This window comes from Pelodiscus sinensis, unplaced genomic scaffold (genome assembly GCF_049634645.1).
Source record: "Pelodiscus sinensis isolate JC-2024 unplaced genomic scaffold, ASM4963464v1 ctg40, whole genome shotgun sequence".
Classification (NCBI taxonomy): Eukaryota; Metazoa; Chordata; order Testudines; family Trionychidae; genus Pelodiscus; species Pelodiscus sinensis.
Window position 1 is genome coordinate 403,848 of NW_027465932.1, and position 10,769 is coordinate 414,616.

Genomic DNA, 10,769 nt, shown 5'->3' on the forward strand with positions numbered 1-10,769 from the left:
GGCTCCTCCAGAACCTCTTCTTGAGGTTCTGGCTGCACTTTTCCCCTCACCTTTTTATTTATGCACACCCAATCCGTGGCCCCACAAAGTCGCGAGACCTCCTCGTCAACCTCCTCCTGGCCTTAGCGAAAGCTGCCATCTTTAATAGCAGGAGGAGGATGCTAGACGAGGGGGTTCTCTGCGACTGTGGGGCCTATTTCCGCTCCTCCCTCGTGTCACGAATCCGGGCAGAGTTCCTCTGGGCGGCGTCCACTGGCTCCATCGACAGCTTTGAGGAGCAGTGGGCGCTGTCCGGGGTTCTCTGCTCGGTGTCCCCATCCGGCTCCCTTATTTTGAACCTCTAGCCCGCACTTCTTGATCCTTTAGTCATTATTTGTCCCAAGCAATCAGTTGAACATGGGTCCAATGTCCCTCCTATAAGGTTCGGGAGGGGCTTTTAGAAGGTGGGCGGGCGGAGCCCGCCCACCATCCCATGATTTCAAATAGGCCCCCTCTGCGCTCTGGCTCAGTGGGTGCCATTCCCCTGCTCCACTGCAACTCCTTGGAAGGAGGAGGAGAGGCAGCAGGGTGCAGAAGATTTGTTCGATCTCGCATCCACCCCCTGCGGGAGATGGATCGCGGCTCCCGTTTCTTCTACGCCCTGGAGAAAAGGAGGGGGGCTAAAAAGCACGTCACCTGCCTCTTGGCGGAGGACGGCACCCCCCTCATGGATCCGGCGGAGATGCATGGAAGGGCCAAGGCATTCTACGCCAGTTTGTTCTCCCCGGATCCGACCGAAGTCGACGCCTGCAGGGCGCTCTGGACCGAGCTCCCGATGGTCAGCGCGGGCGACTGAGACCGGCTGGAGCTGCCTCTCACTCTGGCCGAGTTCTCGGAAGCCCTCCGTCTCATGCCCAACAACAAAACCCCGGGCATGGACGGGCTGACCGTGGAGTTCTACCGCGTGTTCTGGGACGTCCTCGGCCCGGACTTCGTCACCGTCTGGGCCGAGTCCTTGGAGAGCAGGGTCCTCCCTCTGTCGTGCAGGCGAGCGGTGCTCCCCTTGCTGCCGAAGAAGGGGGACCTCTGTGACCTACGGAACTAGCGTCCCGTCTCGCTCCTCAGCACGGACTACAAGATCGTAGCGAAAGCCATCTCGCTGCAACTGCGGTCCGTGCTGGCGGACGTGATCCATCCCGACCAGACCTACACCGTCCCGGGCCGCAGTATATTTGATAACTTGTATTTGGTCCGAGATCTCTTGGAGCTCGGGCGTAGGGATGGCTTGTCGTTCGCCCTCCTGTCCCTGGACCAGGAGAAGGTGTTCGACAGGATGGACCACGGGTATCTCCTGGGCACCCTGCAGGACTTCGGCTTCGGGCCCCGGTTTGTGGGTTTTCTCCGGGTGCTGTACGCCCTCGCGGAGTGTCTGGTCAGGCTCAACTGGACCCTGACCGAGCCGGTCAGCTTCGAGCGGGGAGTGTGCCAGGGGTGTCCGCTGTCGGGCCAGCTGTACGCTCTGGCGATCGAGCCCTTCCTCTGTCTCCTCCGTAGGAGGTTGACGGGGTTGGTGCTTCAGGAGCCGGAGCTGCGGCTGGTCCTGTCGGCGTACGCCGATGACGTGCTCCTCGTGGTCCAGGACCCGGGCGACCTGGCGCGGGTGGAGGCTTGCCAAGCCGTCTACTCGGCAGCCTCCTCCACCCGAGTCAACTGGGTCAAGAGCTCTGGCCTGGTGGTCGGGGACGGGTGGCGTGCCGGCTCCCTCCCACCCGCGCTTCAGGACATCAGGTGGAGCGCGGGTCCGCTGCTCTATCTGGGCGTCTATTTATCCGCCACGCATCCTTCTCCGCCGGAAAACTGGCAAGGTTTGGAGGCCAGGGTGGGTGAGCGGCTGCGGAGATGGACAGGACTGCTCCGGTGTCTCTCCCTTCGTGGGAGGGCGCTGGTGCTCAATCAGCTGGTCCTGTCCATGCTCTGGCACCGGCTCAACACCCTGCGCCCGCACCCGGAGGTCCCGGCCAAGCTCCAGAGGGCAGCTTTGGGGTTCCTTTTGCCGGGACTGCACTGGGTCTCTGCAGGGGTCTTGTCTCTCCCCCTGGAGGAGGGGGGCCAGGGCCTGGTCTGTGTGCGCAGCCAGGTCCGGACCTTCCGCCTCCAGGCCCTGCAGAGACTCCTCTTTAGTGCAGGTAGTCCGGCATGGAGCATTTTGGGGCACGCCTTCCTCCGCCGCCTCCGAGGGCTCCGATACGACCGGCAGCTCTTTTTTATCCAGCCGAGGGGCCTTCTGCGAGACCTCTCAGAACTGCCAGAATTCTACCAGGACCTCCTCCAGACCTGGAAGCTGTTTCTGGCGACCAGGTCCGTTGTGGCCTCCGAGGGAGAAGACCTCCTCGCGGAGCCCCTGCTCCACAATCCAGCCTTGCGCGTGCAGGTGGCGGAGTCTCCCTCGGTGCACCGGAGGCTGATCCTGGCAGAAACCACCATGGTCGGGGACTTCCTGGACTATGACACGGGGGGACTGGGTGGATCCCCGAGCGCTCGCTCAACGCATGGGGCTCTCCACCCCTCGAATCCCCCTGCTCTTACTCCAGGAGGTGAAGGCGGCCTTGTCGCAGCCCGCTCGCGATCTCCTACAGAGAGCCCTGCGAGAGGGAACGCCCCGCCCCTCCCCTCCTGCAAAGCCTCCGTCCCTCATTATCGGGCCCCTTTTGCGGCGTGAGGGAAAACCTGGCACACGCATATCTGGAATGCGCCAGGTTGCAGCCCCTATTCCGGCTCCTCCAGAACCTCTTCTTGAGGTTCTGGCTGAACTTCTCCCCTCACCTTTTTATTTACGCACACCCAATCCGTGGCCCCACAAAGTCGCGAGACCTCCTCGTCAACCTCCTCCTGGCCTTAGCGAAAGCTGCCATCTATACTAGCAGGAGGAGGAGGTTAGACGAGGGGTACTCTGCGACTATGGGGCCTATTTCCGCTCTTCCCTTGTGTCACGAATCCAGGCAGAGTTCCTCTGGGCGGCGTCCACTGGCTCCATCGACAGCTTTGAGGAGCAGTGGGTGCTGTCCGGGGTTCTCTGCTCGGTGTCCCCATCCGGCTCCCTTATTTTAAACCTGTGACCTGCACTCCTTGACCCTGTTGTCATTTTTTGTCCCCTGGATTCAGTTGAACATGGGTTCAGTGTCCCTCCCATAAGGTTGGGAAGGGGCTTTTAGAATGTGGGCGGGCTTTGCCCGCCCACCTTCCCATGATTTCAAATAGGTCCCCTCTGCAGCAGCTCCCTGGCCTGACCCTGTCACAATTTATTACTACAAAGAAGAAAAGCATGAGAGTAAGGTTGCTAAAGAATCATATGTTACATGCATCGAATCTCCCAGTTGTCGATGCAGGCTCTAGCAGAGATGTTACAGCTGTTGGCTTAGAAGTCCTTAGTTGCACATCCTAGGTTAGGATGGGTCCACAGTTTTTTCCGGCTTGTGATTCCCTGCGAGGCCACATCTGGGGTCAGGAGCAGATCTGAAGACCAAGACAGAGTCAGCCACATGGCCTATTTATCCCTCCTTCCTGGTCTCTTCTTGGCTGCAGCAGGTCACCTGGCCCATGGCCTATCTCCCCTGCTGATAGCCCTTAGGTATGAGTCACCACTCTTGAGGTGTGTCCTTGGCTCATTGAGTGCCATTGTCCCACAGGGCGTTGCTAATTAGCATGTCCATAGGCCGGGCTCTGCCCAAGGCACAACTCCATGTAGAGAAATATTCAGTATCCATACAAGTACATGCTTATAACTTCACACACAGACATTATACAATCACATGACTAGCGTACACAGGATCAGCAGACAGTAAGTTTCTATTCAACACCTCACATGGCCCCTTTATACCATTTTTGGGGACAACAACCCCACCGATAGGTGCAGCAGTGATCTGGCTGCTTCCCTCAAATTCGGTAACTTGACACCCCCCCAGCCAATGAACAGGGAACCCTGGGCAGTGTCTGGTCACAGTGGGATCCCCTCAGGGGCAGTAAAGGAGCCAGAAGCAGGCTGGGGCTCCCTGAAGGCTACACTCACAGGGGCAGCTTGCAGTGCTGTCTACGGGCGCAGCTGCTGCCTTGCATAGACGGACATGGCCGCATACTGTGTGTGGCACTCCTTTGTGTGTGTGGGGTCAGGCCTGTTCTCTAGTGGCTAGCTTGCTTCCAGCCAGCATTCCCGCCCCCTTCGCTCCCCACATACACACACTATGGCAAGACGAGTGTGGCTCGCAGGATCCCAGGCATGCACAGGGGCTGCCTTCTGTGTCCATGTTCTGCACAGTAATGCTGCACGAGGTTGCACGTGTGCAGACTGCAGAACAATGTCCAGCCTGAGTGACACTCACCACCTGCTTCCCCTGCCCTCTGTGTGATTGACAAAGAGACCACTCACCTGAGGACCCTTCACGGAGCCCCTCTGCTCCTCCAGCTCTTCCTCTGCTTCTACTGGCAGCTGGTCCTCGTCTTCCTGCTCCTGCTTCTGGCTGGAAGCCCAGAGGACACAAATGTGGATGGGGAATTGTCCTCCCCATACCCCAAGATGCGGTGCAGCTCCCTGTAGTAGGGGCAGGTATGGGGTCCTGCCCCTAAGTGCTCAATGGTGCACACAAATGCCAGGTGGAGTTCTTTTACCTTACTCTGGACCTGGGGTGGGTGTCCGCACTCTGCCAGGGCCTGCGCCATCCAGCCATAGATGTTGATGTTCCGCTGCTTGGCCTGGAGATCCTGCAATGTCTCCTCCTGGCCCCACAGCTGCAGGGACTTGATCTCTGGGGCAGACCACATTGGGGCGTGCCTCTTGGTACCCTTGGGTGGGTCCTAGGATCTATGGGACTGCTCTGGATGAGGGCCATAAGGATCACAGGGGGCTTCAGAGGCAGAGATGACCATCAAGGCCTGAGGCAGGGAGGTGCTGCTCTCTGGTCGGCTTCCAATCTCAAGGCTTGTCCAGAGGGCCGGCAGCTTTAAGAGGGGCCAGGAGACAGAAATTATAGATCTGTGATGAGTTTAATGGAGTGTCCACCAGTGCACCCGTGGTTTTTCCTGGAGGCCATTTCTTGCACAAAACGCCCTCCTCCCCATCCATACATGCCCTTTTGTGCAAAAGCTCTTGAGCAAAAAGGCTTATTCCTCATAGGAAGAGGAATTCCAATTGTGCAAAACTCCCTCTGTTCTTCTGATTTACTGTCAATTTACCTGTGCAAAAATGCGCTTGCAGTGTGGACGTTCTATGAGTTTTTGTGCAAAAAGGGACATTTTTACACAAAAACTGAGCAGTGTAGACATAGCCTAGGAGAACCAGTGTGGGGAACAGCCCAGACAGAGGTAAAATAACATCTCTGCCCCTACCTGGGATTTTCTTGTTTATCTAAGCAGCTCAGGGTCACATTTACCTTGTGGCTACACCATAACACTGGGAGCTCATACCATGCTTCCCAAAGTTTTTTCAAAAGCGGCGAGGAGTCCTGTGGCACCTTATAGACTAACCGAAGTGTAGGAGCATAAGCTTTCGTGGGCAAAGACCCACTTTGTCAGATGCATGTAGTGGAAATTTCCGGAGGCAGGTATAAATATGCAGGCCAGGATCAGGCTGGAGATGACCAGGTGGATCCAATCAAGGAGGATGAGGCCCACTTCTAGCAGCTGATCTGGAGGTGTGAATTCCAAGAGAGCAGAAGCTGCTTTTGTAGTTAGCGAGCCATTCACAGTCTTTGTTTAATCCTGAGTTGATTGTGTCAAACTTGAAGATGAACTGTAGCTCAGCAGTTTCTCTTTGAAGTCTGGTCCTGAAGTTTTTTTGCTGCAGGATGGCTACTTTTAGATCTGCAATTGTGTGTCCAGGAAGATTGAAGTGTTCCCCTACAGGTTTTTGTATGTTGCCATTCCTAATATCAGATTTGTGTCCCTTTATTCTTTTGCATAGGGACTGTCCCGTTTGGCTGATGTATATAGCAGTGGGGCACTGTTGGCACATGATGGCATATATTACGTTGGTAGATGTGCAGGAGAAAGTTTTTTCAGTCACCGCTTCCTGGGATAGACTCTCCCATCCTGTGAGTATGCCCTGCATCCTTTGCTCCACCTCCCTAGGCAATTTATTCTAGTGTTTCACCACCATAACTGGCAGGAAGTTTTTCCTAATGTCCAACCTAAACCTCCCTTGCTGCAGTTTAGGCCCATTGAATCATCAGAGGTTAAGCGAACAGGTGAGTGCTATCAGAGAGTTTAGAGAGGGAGTTCTCCAGGAAAAGGAGAAGCAGATACAAGACTCTTGAGGGAAGCTGCTGTCTGCAGTGTGTGTTGTGTTTGGGACTTTCTTGCTGTGTGCTGAGATTGTGTTTGTGAGTGAGGTGTTTTGGTTTTTGTTTCCTTCTGTGTGAGTGAGGCTTTCTTTTCCCCTTCCTCTCCCCGCCCCCCCACTCATGGAGCATGTGCTTTGACTGGCAGCTGGAAACTGTTGGCTTCTTATTAAAGTTTGAATTCTAGAAGCCTCTGCTGATTGGCTGAGCCTTGGTAGGGGGAGGGACTTTCAGGCAGTCCAGGGCTTTATAAAGCAGTGAGCAAGTGACCTGGGAGTTTTCAAACAGGTGAGTGCTAACAGGGAGTTTAGAGAGGGAGTTGAAAAGGGGGCGAGGTTCTCTTGACTTTCTTTTAAATCCTTTTTCCAGGACAGTAGGGATGGATGGTGATGTGTCTGCTGCTGTTACCTGCACAGCGTGTGCTAAGTTTTTCTTCCTCCTGGAAGAAAGATCAGATTTCATCTGCACTAAGTGAGAGCTTGTCACCATTTTGGAAGAAAAAATTACAGGACTGGAGGCCCAAGTTTTGACTCTATGCTCGATCAGAGAGGAAAACAGCATTCAATCCTGCAAGCACAGCAGGCAGAAGAGTCAGAGAGGGCAGTACAGGACCAGGAGGAGAGATCTGGCTGCATGTAACTTCTAGAAGGGGAAAAAGGCCAGCATAGGAATTTCCCAATGCTATAGAGGTAAGTAATCGCTTTCAGGCTCTCTCCACAGGCTCTGAGGTGGTGAATGCTTTGGAATGGATCTCACAAGGAAGAAACTGGAAGGGAACACCATCTACTGGAAGGCATGGGATGTGTAGATCTAGGGATAGGGGTTCCATGACCACCACCCCCAAAAGAAGACGACGGGCGGTGGTGGTCGGGGACTCCCTCCTAAGAGGAACTGAGCCATCCATCTGCTGTCTGGACCTGGAATCTCGAGAGGTGTGCTGCTTACTGGGAGTTTGAATTCAGGATGAAACTGAGAGTCTTACAAAACTGATCAAAGCTTCAGATCGCTATTCCTTCCTTCTTCTCCATGAGGAAACTAATGATATGACCAAGAATGACCTTGAGTGGGTTACTGCAGATTATGTAGCGCTTGGAAGAAAGATCAAAGAAATCAGAGCACATGTGGTGTTCTTGTCCATCCTCCCTGTTGAATGGAAAAGATTTGGCAGGGATAGGCAAATTGTGGAAATAAATGTGTGTTTGCACAGGTGGTGTCGAAGAGGCCTTTGGTTTCTTCAACCATGGGACTCTGTTCCAGGCACAAGGATTGTTAGGAAGAGATGGGATGCATCTAACCAAGAGAGGAAGGAGCATCTTCACGGGCAGGCTTGCAAACATAGTGAGGAGGGCTTTCAACTAGGTTCGTTGTGAGACAATGACCAAAACCCTGAGGGGAGTAGGAAAGTCAGATACCGAGAAGAAATGCAAAGAGGAATGAGCAAGAAAGGAGGACCCCTGACTCGAATGGAGAATGTAGGGTGATCATCTGGTTATCTGAGGTGTTTGTACACTAATGCGAGAAGCCTGGGCAACAAACAGGAAGAATTGGAGGCCCTGTACCAGTTCAAAAAATATGATTTAATTGGGATAACAGAGACTTGGTGGGATGACTCACATGGCTGGAGCACTGTCATGGAAGGGTATAAACTGTTCAGGAAGAACAGGCAGGGGAGAAAAGGAGGAGGAGTTGCATCATGTGTAATATTATGTTTGCTCAGAAATCCAGTATATGGAGGGAGAAAAGCCTGTTGAGAGTCTATGGGTTAAGTTTAGAAGTGCAAACAACAGCAATGATATTGTGGTTGGTGTCAGCTACAGGCCACCGAATCAGGTAGATGAGGCTTTCTACAGACAATTGAGAGAAGCTTCTAGATGGCTCTTGTGGGGGACTTTAATCACCCTGACATCTGTTGGGAAACCAATACGGCAGTCCACAGGCAATCTAGGAAGTTTTGAATGTTGGGGATAACTTCTTGGTACAAGTGCTGAAGGATCCGACCAGGGGTCATGCACAGCTTGACCCTCTGTTCACAAACAGGGAGGAACAAATAGGGGAAGTAGAGGTGGGTGACAACCTCGGAAGCAGTGATCATGAGATGGTAGATTTCAGGATCCCAACCAAAGGAAGAAAAGAGAGTAGCAAAACACACACCTTGGACTTCAGAAAAGCAGACTTGACTCCCTCAGAGATCTGATGGGCAGAATCCCCTGGGATGTTAACATGAAGGGGAAAGGAGTCCAGGACAGCTGGCAATATTTTAAAGAAGCCTTATTGAAGGCACAGAAAGAAACCATCCCGACGCGTAGCAAGAGAGGCAAACATGGTAGGAGACCGGATTGGCTTACAGGGGAAATCCTTGGTGAACTTAAGAACAAAAAGGAAGTTTACAAAAAGTGGAAACGTGGACAAATGACAAGGGAGGGGTTTAAATGTATAGCTCAGGAATGCAGGAGGGTTCTCAGGAAGGCAAAAGCGCAAATGGAATTGCGACTGGCTAAGGATATGAAGGGTAACAAGAAAAATTTCTACAGGCATGTTAACAAGAAGGTGATCAGAGAGGGTGTGCAGCCCCTACTGGATGAGGGAGTTAACCTAGTGACAGATGATGTGGGGAAAGCTGAAGTACTCAATGCTTTCTTTGCCTCTGTATTCACAGGCAAATTCAGCTCCCAGACGAATGTGCTAAGTGACGCAAGATGGGATGAAGATGGACAGCCCTTGGTGGGTAAAGAACAGGTTCGGAACTATTTAGAAAAGATAAACATACATAAATCCATGGGTCCAGACTTAGTGCATCCGAGGGTACTGAGGGAGTTGGCAAATGTCATTAAGGAGCCTTTTGCCATTATCTATGAAAAGTTGTAGTGAATGGGAGAGATCCGAGGTGATTGGAAAAAGGCAAATGTAGTGCCCATCTTCAAAAAAGGGAAGAAGGACGATCCAGGGAACTATAGGTCAGTCAGTCTTTCCTCGGTCCCTGGAAAAATCATGGAAGGGATCCTTGAGGAATCCATTTTGAGGCACTTGGAAGAGGGGAGAGTGATCAGGAATAGTCAGCATGGATTCACAAAGGGCAAGTCATGGGTGACCAATCTGATTAGCTTCTATGATGAGGTAACTGGCTCTGTGGCTGTGGGAGAGTCAGTGGATGTGATAAACCTTGACTTTAGCAAGACTTTTGATACGGTCTCCCACAATATTCTTGCCAGGAAGTTAAGAGAATGTTTTTGGATAAATAGATGGTAAGATGGATAGAAAGCTAGCTAGAAGGATGTCCGTCGGTTTCTAATGGAGTGACCCAAGATTCGGTTCTAGGACCGGTTTTGTTCAATATATTTATTAATGACCTGGATGAGGGGATGGATTGCACCCTCAGCAAGTTTGCGGATGACACTAAGTTAGCGGGAGAGGTAAATACGCTTGAGGGCTAAGATAGGGTCCAGAGAGACTTAGGCAAATTGGAGGACTGGCCACAAGAAATCTGATGAGGTTCAACAAGGGCAAGTGCCAAGTCCTGCCCTTGGGACGGAAGAATCCCAAGTATTGTTACAGATTGGGGACCAACCGGCTAAGTAGTAGTTCTGCAGAAAAGGACCTGGGGGTTACAGTGGATGAGAAGCTGGATATGAGTCAACAGTATGCCCTTGTAGCCAAGAAGGCTAATGGCATATTAGGTTGCATTAAGAGGACTATTGCCAGCAGATCCACAGATGCGATTATTCCCCTTTATTCAGCTTTTGTGAGGCCTCAACTGCAGTAATGTGTATGGTTCTTCTCTCTCCGCCCCCATTACAGAAAGGATGTGGACGCATTGGAGAGGGTCCAGTGGAGGGCGACCAAAAGGATTAGCGGGCTGGAGCACATGACCTTCGAGGAGAGGCTGAGGGAATTGGGTTTGTTTAGTCTGCAGAAGCGAAGAGTGAGGGGGGATTTGATAGCAGCCTTCAACTTTCTAAAGGGAGCTTCCAAAGAGGCTGGAGAGAGGCTGTTCTCTGTAGTGACGGATGCAGAACAAGGAGCAATGGTTTCAAGTTGTGGTGGGAGAGGTCCTGGCTGGATATTAGGAAAAACTATTTCCCATGCCAGTATAGACATAGCCATGTTCTCTAGACCTTTAATCATTCTTGTTGCTCTTCTCTGGACCCTCTCCAATTTCTCCACATCTTTCTTGAAATGTGCTGCCCAGAACTAGACACAGTATTCCAACTGAGGCTTAACCAGTGCAGAGTAGAACAGAAGAAGGACTTCTCGTGTCTTGCTCATAACACTCCTGTTAATGCATCTCAGAATCAGGTTTGCTTTTTTTCCAATAGCATCACAATGCTGGGTCATATTTAGCTTGTGGTCCACTATAACCCTTAGATCCCTTTCTGCAGGACTCCTTCCTAACCAATCACTCCCCATTTTTTACATGTGAAAGGAATTGTTCCTTCCTAAGTGGAGCACTTTGCATTTGTCCTT

The 10,769-nt window shown here is 52.2% G+C and overlaps 1 protein-coding gene across 2 annotated transcripts in view; it reads left to right on the forward strand.

Annotated features, from left to right (window-relative positions):
• LOC142825160 (GTPase IMAP family member 5-like) overlaps window positions 1-10,769 on the forward strand; it is a 257,445-nt gene that overhangs the window by 51,974 nt on the left and 194,702 nt on the right. The window lies entirely within an intron of this gene.